The sequence below is a fragment of the Podarcis filfolensis genome, assembly GCF_964270895.1.
Source record: "Podarcis filfolensis genome assembly, chromosome: 3".
NCBI classification, from domain to species: Eukaryota; Metazoa; Chordata; class Lepidosauria; order Squamata; family Lacertidae; genus Podarcis; species Podarcis filfolensis.
The window spans coordinates 121,151,841-121,164,135 of record NC_139606.1 but is presented as its reverse complement, the minus strand read 5'-3'; the positions used below and the strand labels follow the sequence as shown (position 1 = coordinate 121,164,135).

At 53.7% G+C, this 12,295-nt stretch overlaps 1 protein-coding gene and 1 long non-coding RNA gene across 3 annotated transcripts in view; both read right to left on the bottom strand.

The window, feature by feature from the left end:
• The window catches only part of LOC310758952, a 95,527-nt gene that overhangs the window by 29,214 nt on the left and 54,018 nt on the right, over positions 1-12,295 (bottom strand). The gene's annotated exons all lie outside the window — the stretch shown is intronic.
• Positions 1-12,295, bottom strand: part of KIF3C (kinesin family member 3C) — a 43,923-nt gene that overhangs the window by 29,214 nt on the left and 2,414 nt on the right. The gene's annotated exons all lie outside the window — the stretch shown is intronic.

Sequence of the window (12,295 nt, the reverse complement as noted above, 5' to 3'; positions counted from 1 at the left end):
TACTGCAGTGGGGAGAGATATCTATATTTCCCTTCTTCTTTTTTAATAAAAGGTTCTCTTGGATTGGTCGGAGAAGAACAATCCTTCAGAAAAGGAGATTTAAGAACAAGCAAAAAGCACACCAGATGATTCAATTTCTTTTCCCAAGCTTGCTCATTTTCCCAAGCTTAAATTCTCCCCAATTCTGCAACGGTTTGGATTGTTTTTAAAAGACTCACAAAAAACTGAAAAGGGTCTCCGTTCTCCAGAGCCATGCCCCTTTGTGTGCCCTTTTCCCTGACAGACACATTTTTGCTTTCGCAAGCAATGCCTGCTAACACCACCCGTGCTTCTACAGTTATTGTCGCCACCGTGCGCATTTTACGTAGCTTCCCCCCCGCAGCACACATTTCTGCCTGGTTTTGTCTTATCTGGTCAGGAGCCACATCACAAAATCTGGAGAAGTGAGAATTCCAAAGGCCAGCTGCCAAGGAGTCAGGAAGGCAAACGGAACAGGATTTCTCCCCTGCGCTGAATTTCAAGAGCTCTCCAGGATTTCCGGCAAGAGTTTTTCCCCAGCCCTCCCTAGAGAGACGGGTGTGGGGTGAGTGAACCTGGGACCTCTCTGCATTCAAATGGTGTGCTCCACCCACTGGACCACATGGCCCTTGTGCAATCCAGGGGTCATGTTTCAGCATTCTCTGTGATGTGGCAGGGCATCCTGGGCTTTTTAAAAAACGCTTCTCAGTTCAACAGAGGGCTGACTATTTCTCATCTTCTCATCTCTCTTCCTCCCCCTCCTCCCTCCTAGATTGAGAGACTCAGACAATATTAAATGCTAAATGATGCCTTGTGGTTGGTAGTCTGGGGATCATCTGGATGGGATGACGAACAGCCCCCGTCAGGGACTCATCTTTGTCTTCCATTACTCAAGAAAGCTTTTCATCCATCAAACGGGGACCAATAAATTGGGGTTCCCCTCCCTTTCTGTCTTTTTAAAACATTATCTCATGCTTTGTTTCCATTCCCACTTCTCCCCCTGGAATATACTGGAGGAAGCACCCCTGAAAGAAGCATCCTCAGCCAGACCACCCAAAGAATCACAGCATTTTAGAGATGGAAGGGACCCCGAGGGTCATCTAGTCCAACCCCGACATGCAGGGATCACAGCCATCCAACCTGTTTAAAAACCTCCCCAGAAGGAGAGCCCACCACCTTCTGAGGTCACCTGGTTCACTGCCAAGCGGCTCTTGCCATCAGAAAGTTCTTCCTAATATCTAGGGGTGCATGTGAGATTGAATTACCTGGGGGGGGGCGGTGCTAGGAGGAAACGTGGGAAATGACCTTGGAAAGCTGGTTTCATGGGATGAAGTTCATCACTTTTGTTGAATTAACTAAGCTAAATAGTTTTAACGGGATTTTGAATCCATGTGGAATTCACCGTTCTGAATTTTACGGTGTTGCCATCTGCCGTGGTGCATGCTGCTATTCTGAACGATGCTTTCTGTGGGACAAGCGCTGGGGATGAGTTGATGGAACCAAGGAAGGGACCTAAAGCAGTTTGGGAACACTTCTCTTCCCTGAAGCAAACCAAGATCATTAGGTAGGATAGTGGAGAGCTTCAAGCAGCGCCGGCAGACTCCCCTGCCAGCCAGCCCTTCCTTGAGATTTCGCAGCATCCTTCAGCAACTTACGACACGGATGAGCTTGCCGCACAGTTCGCCCGTGTGCAAAAATGGAAGAGGGGCTGCATGCTCACAAAGCAGCCACCCTCGAAAGGCCGTAACTGAGACGGCGTGGAATTAATTTCCCAGATATTACAGTCCCTTGGGTCACTCTCCGCCTATTACGCCAGCTCCTCTTCATATCGTGCTGATAACATTGTGGAAAATTACTTCCAGCCTTTAAAAGGGCACTCCCTGCTTTCAGGCAGAAATGACCTCGGGTCTGAGCTCATCATCAGCTCGGCTACTCTGGCAAGGCAAACAAGCGCAAGCGACATTTCCTCGCAGCTGAGGCTGCCCAGAGAGCTCCTTTGATTGGCACCACCTCCCCAGACCCAGCAGGGCAGGCAACCGGCACCACAATGCAGGGAGCTGCCTTGGGCTAGGTCAGACCATTCTGGGTCCACCCGGCTCAGCAGCGCTTAGGACACTGGTCAGTAGAAGCTCTCAAGGGTTTGGACAGGGCAGGGGGGTGGCCAGCCTTAACCCAGAGACGCTGTGGGGGCTGAGCCCAGGACCCTCTGCATGCAAAACAACTATCAGTCTGGCCAGCCACTCCATCATCATCATCATCATCATCATCATCATCATCATCATCATTTATTATTTGTACCCCACCCATCTGACTGAGTTTCCCCAGCCCCTCTGGGCGGCTGCCAACAAAGATTAAAAATACATTAAAATGTCACACATTAAAAGCTTCCCTAAACAGGGCTGCCTTCAGATGTCTTTTTAATGTCAAGTAGTTGTTTATCTCTTTGACATCTGATGGGACGGCGTTCCACAGGGCGGGTGCCACTACTGAGAAGGCCCTCTGCCTGGTTCCCTGTAGCTTTGCTTCTTGCAGTGAGGGAACCACCAGAAGGCCCTCGGCGCTGGATCTCAGTGTCTGGGCAGAATGATGGGGTTGGAGACGCTCCTTCAGGAGCAGGTCAGCAATAATCACATGGCATAAGTGGAGCCAACTCTTTATTAATGGAAACAAGGTCTTCTCAGGAGGCCAGACCTAGAGCACAGCAGGAGATCTTGCCCCAATGGGGCAGTTGTGGGGACTGAGGTTCCCTGCCTTCCCACAGCTGCCTAAATCTCCTCCCCCACCGCAGGCCCTTCCCAAGGAATCTGAGACTATGCCCATGTCTCTATCTTTGCTCCCCCTGCTTCATATCTCTCCTGGTCTTGGGAGACCAGTTGGGAGGAGAGCTTGTTGCAGCAGGAGGGGGAGACCCCCTGGCTTCTTCACCAGCCTGACTGATTTCTGCCTCTTGGCCTCCTGCTTTAACTGCTGCCTCTGAATCTGCACTGCTTTCTGCTACAGACTCTTCCTGCTCACTGAATCCTGTTGCCTCTTCTGCTTCCGGCACCTTCTCCTCCCAGTCTGCTCCCTCTGACCAGGCAATATCACCCCACCACCGACCCCCTGGCTCTGAGCCTTCTTCCTTTGGGGGTTTTCTTGGGGGTTCCCCAACTGGTGCCCTCCCATCACTCCTCAGCATCCAGCCAGTCCAGGACATCAACTTTCCATGGGCCACTGGCCAGCGGACCAAGGTTGTCCTGCATGGAGGGTAGCATCACAAAAGAAGACCTCCTGGTCCCCTGCCCACTCTGGGCATGAAGGGAGGAAGCTGGCCCCGGGGTGGGTGGGTGCGTCAGGGTGTAGATGACTGCCAATTCGTGATTTGGGAATTCTAAGCCAAGAGAGCAACCACCATAGCTCCCTTTTGTGGGGCGAAGATGAACATGGGGAGCTATGGTAACGGATCCTTCCTAAATGCCACCAAAGGAGGTGCCTTGCAGATCTTTGCTCTGGAGAAGAGAATTCCCTGCAATGATGCTCAGCGGAGTTGGTTGCCGGGCAACAGGTTCTCCTCCCACCTTTTCCCTACGGAGATGCTCTGCTCAAAGATCTCTCGTGTTGACAAATGCCTCTTCCTACTCTCCAGCCCCCAAGATCTCCCTGTGTTGATGTTGTGGTCTCTGGACTCGCATGGTGCTGACAGCTGGACGAACTGCAAGGCAGGGCCACAGATCCTCCTGCCCCCCCGCCAATCGTGTACCCACACTGCACACCGTCACTGGATGCAGCCCAGATGTGTATCTTAGACCCACGGAACGGATACCCGCCCTGCAACGGATACCTGGCTTGAGAGCAGTACATGTGAAAAGGATCTAGGAGTCTTGGTTGACCACAAACTTGACATGAGCCAACAGTGTGATGCGGCAGCTAAAAAAGCCAATGCAATTCTGGGCTGCATCAATAGGAGTATAGCATCTAGATCAAGGGAAGTAATAGTGCCACTGTATTCTGCTCTGGTCAGACCTCACCTGGAGTACTGTGTCCAGTTCTGGGCACCACAGTTCAAGAAGGACACTGACAAACTGGAACGTGTCCAGAGGAGGGCAACCAAAATGGTCAAAGGCCTGGAAACGATGCCTTATGAGGAACGGCTAAGGGAGCTGGGCATGTTTAGCCTGGAGAAGAGGAGGTTAAGGGGTGATATGACAGCCATGTTCAAATATATAAAAGGATGTCACATAGAGGAGGGAGAAAGGTTGTTTTCTGCTGCTCCAGAGAAGCGGACACGGAGCAATGGATCCAAACGACAAGAAAGAAGATTCCACCTAAACATTAGGAAGAACTTCCTGACAGTAAGAGCTGTTCGACAGTGGAATTTGCTGCCAAGGAGTGTGGTGGAGTCTCCTTCTTTGGAGGTCTTTAAGCAGAGGCTTGACAACCATATGTCAGGAGTGCTCTGATGGTGTTTCCTGCTTGGCAGGGGGTTGGACTCGATGGCCCTTGTGGTCTCTTCCAACTCTATGATTCTATGATTCTATGAAATGTGTTTTCAAAGAGCAAATTGCGTTAAGAGCAGCCACTGGGGGCCAGAGAGGAAGGTACAGTAGAGAGAGAGAGGAGGTTGGAGGACCATCTGCCAGGGGTTCCTGCATTGCCGGGGTTGGACTAGATGACCCTTAGGGGTATCTTCCAATTCTATGATTCTGTGAAGCAGCTAGCCAGGCCAGGCATCTTGGCTCAGTGGGCCTGACCAATGGGGCTCTCAGGTTGCTCCTTGCATGGGGCTGCGTGTACCTCTTGCATGTACACAAAACAAAACAGAGCAAGGGAAATGCGAATTCTGCAACCTGAGCCATCCCTTGCACCATTTGTTCTGCAGTTCTTAATTCTTCTCAGCGGTGCTGATGGCAGGGAACGCCCTTGGCCACCTGAGAACCCGGCTCAGCCCTGCCTCCTCTGGGGAGGAAGGGAAAGGAGAATGTCAGCTGCTTTGACATTCCTTTGGGTAGTGATAAAGCGGGATATCAACTCCAAACTCTTCTTCTTCTTGACACCAGCTCTAGGTTCTCAAGCCCCACTTTCCCACCAAAGGGAAGCTGACCTTCTCAAGAGGCCTGGCTGGGATGATGCCCTCCACAGCATCCTGCGCTTCCGCTCTGCTCCTCCACAACCGCAACGCTCCGTGCACGCTTCCTTGCAGGAAGGAGGGAGCAAAATATGAGCAGAGCCGAAAGCTGTCCAACAACAACAGCCTTCCGTTTGAATGCCAGCGAAATGGAGGGGGAGGAGGAGGAGATGGGCTTTGTTGCCCAGCACTGTCCCCCCCATCCTCTCCCCCCTCCCGCTGCCATTATCAGGATGATGCCGCTGCCTGCTCCACCAGACTGTTCTGCCAGGAAGAATCACATCTCCCAAGCCTCACAGAGTCGTTCCCGGAGGAAGCCCAGCTATGCTGCCTACCAGTACGACTCTCGCCCCATTCGCTGTCAAAATTAGGTCAGGCTGCTCTCACAATGGTGTTTCTCAAGATCCTCAGAAATGATTTCTCCGTAACATGGTAGTAAGAAAACACACACACACACACACACACACACACACACACACACACACAGACACTTTTTTCAAAATAAAAAGCACACCATTGTTATCAGTGCCACAAATCCTGCAAACGGAAAACAAACACGAAGGTGTCTTAACACCTGAGCCACAGATGGGGGGAAAGGGGGCTATGGGAAAAGAGAAAGTATTTGTTGATTTTTCAAACTCTTTGCTGACAAGCTCCTGTTATTCCAGGTAGAGAACCTGCTCTGTGTGGAGGGGAGGTTTTTAAGCAAAGGTTGGACAGTTGTCTGTCATGGATGCTTTAGCTGAGACTCCTGCACTGCAGGGGGCTGGACTAGATGCCTCTGGGGGTCCCTTCCAACGCTATGATTCAAAGGACCTGAGTACATTCCCTGCAGCCTCCGCCCTACTTAGCCACTGGCCTATAACCCTGGAGCTCAGCCGCCAGTGGCAAAACACAGTCCCAGGTTAAGAGGATTTTTGGCCTGCAAGGACCTTCGTCGCTCCAAGCACCTGACCGCTTGGCCCTTCAGAGTCCTCGGCACTGTGGAGGCCGGCAGAACGCATTGTGCTTGTTTCGTTTTGCCCCTGAACATTCCCCCTGCAAAAGGCAGCCTTTTGCAGAGGACGCTTTGCCCACCAGCAGAGGCTTGTGGCTGGCTTCTCATCTGCGCACCTAAGGCGAGCAGCAAGCATCCCCAGGCGAGCAGCAGGGGAGCCTGCCCCCTCCTCCTGCCATTCACATCCCTCCAGCCAGGGAGCCCCTTCACACTTCCCCGTGAAGAAGCTTGCTGTCCTCCCTCCCTCCCCAGCCCAGGTTGGCAGCAGCTCCAGAGAAGTGGCCCTACTCTGCGAGTCAGGCACCCAGTGTTCCATCCTCTGCAAGGCCTGGATCTGTTACCTTTGTTTTCTTTGTGAAATGTATATTCCCCCCCCCCTTTCTCCCCAATGAGCCTCTGGATTGGCTGTCTCAAGGACTGGACCCGGGGGCTTCTCCAAGGACCTTAGGGTGAAGGGTGGGCAATTAATTAAGCTGGGCTGCCCTTGAAGCTGACCCAGAAACTCCAGCGGGTGCAGAATGTGTGGCACCTTACGGGGTCCTTGCCGCGGGATCACATTCACCCAGTGCTTTACCAGCTGCACTGGCTCCTGGTGGAGTACAGGATCAGGTTTAAGGAGCTGGTTTTGACCTTTAAAGCCCTATATGGCCTAGGACCCTCATACCTACGGGACCGCTTCTCCTGTTATGTCCCACGGTCCACAAATGACAACATTTTGGAGGTTGCAAGGTGGTTAGATTGGTCTCAGTTTGGGCCAGGGCCTTTTCAGCACTGGCCCCGACTTGGTGGAACGCTCTGTCCCAAGAGACTAGGGCCCTGCGGGACTTGACATCTTTCTGCAGGGCCTGCAAGACAGAGCTGTTCCGCCTGGCCTTTGGTTTGGACTCAGTCTGACCCTTATGTTGCCCTCCCCTTATGGTTTTGACTTTTAAAATGAGCCTGCATTTTAAATTGCATTTTAACCCGTATTTTAAATTGGTCCCCCCCCCATTATGTTATTACTGTAATTTTTACTGTTGTTAGCTGCCCTGAGCCTGGCTCTAGCCGGGGAGGGCAGGGTATATATAAAATAATAATAATAATAATAATAATAATAATAATAATAATAATAATGGTTATTAGTTTGGAGGAAGGAAGTTGGAGGAGGAAACACATGTTTTCTGGGGTAGGGGGAGAAACACACCTGATATGGACATGCTTGGGGCATCGGCTTGAGTCTGACACTGCATCACAGACTTCCTAAACATGCATTGCAGGGGGTTGGACTAGATGACCCTATGGGTCCCCTCTGACTCCATTTCTGTGAGTCATTAAACTATATTTGCAGCTGGTCACGTGGGGCTCCTGGCAGCCCCTTCACCCCAGGGGGTGGGGGTGGATGAGCCATCTCCCCCTGCCAGGGGTAGCCCATAATATTCATTCATTCACTGCGTTTATGTCTCACGTTTTCCTCCAAGAAGCCCCTGGTCTTCCCCTTCCTCACTGAATCCCCACAACCACCCTGTGAGGTAGGCAAGGCCGAAAGTGGGCGACTAGCCCAAGGTAAGCTCCATGGCTGAGCGGTGATTCGAACCCGGGTCCCTCGCGTCCGACACTCTGAGCGCACCTGCTCTGCTTCTCCCCACACCGTGGGGGCTGAGAGAGGGCAGCTTCCCCAGGACTCCCATGGCGGGGGGGGGGGGGGTGGAGATGACACACCCAACCAGCCCAGATAGGGGTCTGGGAAGCTGGAGGGCTGCTGGAGCCCCACTGGTTTCCCTGCGTGACCCCCTTCCCACCCCTCTCTTCGCAAAGCCGCCTCCGTCGCCGTCCAAAGACAAGGGGGCCCTTGATTCCCAAGGCTCAGCCCACGCCTGCCCCTCGCTAATGGCATTGTCCTTGTTCACTGGGGGGGGGGAGCGACGGTGCCGGACAGAGGGGGCCATTCATGCAGGCTCTGCCCCCCTTCCTGTGCAGCTGCAAGGGGTCAGCCGGATGCAGCAGGCTCCCTCTAGAAGCTGAAGCAGGGATGAGCCTGGCCGAGCCCAGAAACTACAAGCAAGAGAGTGCCCCTGGGCATGTGCAAAGGGCGTGCCTCTCACCACTGAGCAACCACTGCCAGGATCCAGAGATGGGTTCAAGGATAGCATCCTAGTGGAAGGAGGTGGTTGGGTAGGAGATCTGGGAATGTCGCGAGGTGACATGTTGGTGGCAAGGAAGGCCCCACTCTGTATCCCACCAAAACCCTGCCTCTCTCAGAAGAATGGATTTGCAAGGGCCCTCCAAGGGACATCTAGTCCAACGCCCTGAAATGCAGGAATCACAACCGAAGGATCCCTGACAGGTGGCCACCCAAGCTCTGCTTAAAGACCTCCAAGGAAGGAGAGGTCATCACCGTTCCACTTTCAGACAGCTCTTGCCCCCAGAAAGGTCTCCCTGATGTTCAGCCGGAATCTCCTTTCTTGTAAGCTGAAGCCGTGAGTTCGAGTCCTGCCCTCCGGAGCAGAGAAAACAAGCCTGTTCCCTCTTCCATGGGGCAGCTCTTCAGACAGGTGAAGATGGCTCTCTTGTCCCCTCTCAGCCTCCTCTTCTCCAGGCTAAATATCACTCTTCGCACTCATATTGGAAATATGCACATGTGTTGACAGTGGGTGAGGCCTAACACTTCGCCCTGTCGCAGTCCCAGTGGAAACTTCCACCCTCCTACCTGAGAAATGCTCTGGCAAGGAAGACCACTGGCCACAGAACTCGCTTCCCCCAGATTTGATGCGGCTCATTAGCCCCTTTCCAAGGTCCCAAGGGCAGACCTAACCGAGGGCCAGTTTTTGCACTCTGCACGTGCTCAGAGTCCTCTGAGCTCTACCTCACCAGGTGTGCCACCCTGTCCCCCACACTGCCTTCTCCCCTCACAAATCCACAGAGGGGCCCTGGATTCTCTCTCCGGCATCTCCACGGCTCAGCTTTCAGTGCCAAGAAGACTCGCAGAGAACCAAGAAGAGAGTGCCTCTGGGCATGTGCAGAGAGGACTGTCCCCACACCAGTGAGCAGAGCCAAATGAAATCCCTCTCCATTCAGGGAAGTTTCTCCAGCCCTCAAAAACGACACATTCAAGGGGATTTTTTCCTGTCATGCAACAGACCCTTTTGCAAAGTCAGAAACAGGGGAGGGTGGAGAAGCAGGATCATGACCCTCCCTGCTTAAGGGAATGGGTGGAGGTTGTCAAGGGAGTCAGTGCGCGCTTACATTCACCCTCATCCTGTAGGGCTTCTGAGAGCGTAAAGAGCGAAGCCGCGATTAGGTGTGCCTAGGTCAGGTGTGGTGGTTTCTTGGCCAAGATGGGCCAGTGGTTTGTGCATGCTCAGAGGCATGATTCCGCCTCCTAGGCCCCAGGAGTGAGAACACGCTTTGAGTCCTGGGTGCAGGTTGTGCGGCTGAGCTCCTGCTCTGTTCTGGTCCAGGCTGAGCCCCCCCAGGAAAGCCCCTGGGAGTTGGGGGGGGGACAGGGGAGGACAGACCCGGCAGGGTTCCAACGAGGCAGAGCTCATGTGGACAATCCACAAAGCGGGTCCAGGGGGAGCACTCTGCCCATGCTCAGAGACACCCTCTTTGTTATGAGGCTCTCACATCCAGGGCCGTCTTTACCTGGGGGTGCAAGGCACTCCCCACTGAAGCTGCCTAAGCTCTTAACTATCTAAAAGGTAAAGGTAAAGGGACCCCTGACCGTTAGGTCCAGTCATGGCCGACTCTGGGGTTGCGGCGCTCGTCTCGCTTTATTGGCCGAGGGAGCTAGCGTACAGCTTCCTGGTCATGTGGCCAGCATGACTAAGCCGCTTCTGGCGAACCAGAGCAGTGCACGGAAACGCCGTTTACCTTCCCACCGGAGTGGTACCCATTTATCTACTTGCACTTTGACGTGCTTTCAAACTGCTAGGTTGGCAGGAGCAGGGACGCGCAACGGGAGCTCACCCCATCGCGGGGATTCGAACCGCCAACCTTCTGATCGGCAAGCCCTAGGCTCTGTGGTTTGACCCACAGCGCCACCTGCGTCCCCTTAACGATCTACCTGTTATGAAATAATAAATAATTTTGATCAAGCTAGAACAACAAAATACATATATACCTAGGTATTACCGAAATGTATACCTACTGCTTCACTAAAGGACTTTGCGCGCTTATTTACCAAAGATGCGATGCGCCAGTGCTTGCCATTCACAACGGCCGACGGCGCTTGTCATTCTTAAAGGTGCCGTGCACGCGAAATTAACTAAATGTGGGGTGCTGGGTGGATCTTTGCACCCCGACGGCGCATATGCTAAAGACAGCCCTGCTCACATGATCAAATCAAGCCTTGGCCTACACACGCGTCTGAAGACAAGAGAGAGAGCAGGGGGTGTGGAATAGGATTTCTTGGAGGAGAATGTGATCTACTTTCATCTTTTATTAGTGCTCTCCCTCCAAGGAGGCACGGGGAAGGCGGAAGGCTCTCACACAAACACACAGGCTTTATCCTCACAACGGCCTCCTGAGGTAGAGCAAGCGGCGCAAGGTCACACAGTGAGCTTCCTTGAGGCTAAGCGTCTCCGCCTGGCTCTCCCTGATCTAGCAACTTTCAAAATGCTGCGTTTATTTTGGGCAGGGGTGCAGGCCAGCCTGGGACCCGGCTCTGCTGCCATCAGCACGAAATTGTGCGGGGTTTCAGGAGAAGCAGGACTAAGATGTGGAGATACGCTTCAGAGAACGTGGGGAGCTCCGAGAAATTAATAAACACAATTTGGACTATAATTTGATCTTTTTGATTTAAGTTTTTATATTTTAACTGAAGTATTTTTATGATTGGATATTTAACTGGATGTTTTTTATTGGAAAATCAATAAAAATGATTTAAAAAGAAAGAAATTGTGTGGGGTTTCTGCAGAACTGGATCCTTGTATTCTCTGGGAGAGGGGGGCCACTTCAGTGGGTCAGAGCAGGGCTCTCCGGGAGCGGAGTCCGGGCACCGAGTCCCCGGCCTTCTCTCCTGGACCTCCCTGTAAACTTGGGATTCTGCCCCCCAGCGCCACCCCAGAGAGGACAGCACAGAGCCTGTCTCTCGGTGGCCAGCGCCCCATGGCAGGTATCTGTCACCAGAGTGGGCTGGAGGCCAAGTCTTGGGCTGGGGGGGGGGGACAGTGCTGGGACGCCTGAGACACACCCTCATCCACGAGGGGCTCCTCCCTCCCACCCACCCCCGGGGGCAGGGGGGGTGGCTTGCCCAGGGTGACACGCTGTGCTTGTCCACAGCCAAAGGCAGGTCCAGGGGAGAGGAGCCCCCAGCTGCACCCCAGACCCATTTGCACAGGGTATCCATCTGGGGGGGGGTATTAGGTGCCAAAATTGCGGGGCTGCGGGAAAAGAAGGTTTTCCCCAAGATGCCACAGGCAGGGAGGCAGCGGCGCCGGCTTCTGTCAACAGCCACTTGGAGAGACAAAAGGAGACCCCCTTGGACAGGCAGGGGGGTCCTCTTAGCCGGCCCCCTCCCTGCCTCAGGCTGGCCAATGCGTGCGCAGGAGGTCACCTCCACACGGGGAGGGATGTGGCGGTTTCTGCACGGCTGCTTTTGTTGTGTGGCGGGAGCTGATTAGCCCCGGACCCCCTCCTGGGCTTTGTTGCCCCCTCGGCTCAGCCACTCCCACTGCGAGGAGGCCAGATGGAGCAGCCTCTGACAGCCCCTGCAAAGGAATCTCAGACGTGACAGCGCAGAAACCGAGGCAGCAGGCCCAGCCGCCACTGCGGCCAGCGCAAGCCGGACACCCAGGTGCAGGGCCCAGCAGGCGAAACGTGAGCCGTGGGTCCCTAGAGCTGCCGGATGCAGGATCCCACCATTCCTCAGATAGTTAACATCCCCAGGACCACGGACAGTCAGCACTGGGAACCAGAACATGGCTTCACCTCCGATGGAAGGGAGAGCGCTGGGAGGGGAAGTGGGGAAGGCTGCCAAAGGGCTGCCTTCCTTCAACCATCGTGCATGTGGCCTTGAAGACAACCTGGATGTCCTTTGCAGAGTCTTTGTCCCACCCCCCTGCTTGCTCACTTGAGTAATGGGCCTGGATACACTTGAGGGAGCTGGGTAGGTTTAGCCTGGAAAAGAGGAGACTGAAAGATGAAAGGAGAGCCAGATATGGAAGACAGTGCAAGCTTGTTTTCTCCTGTTCTGGAAG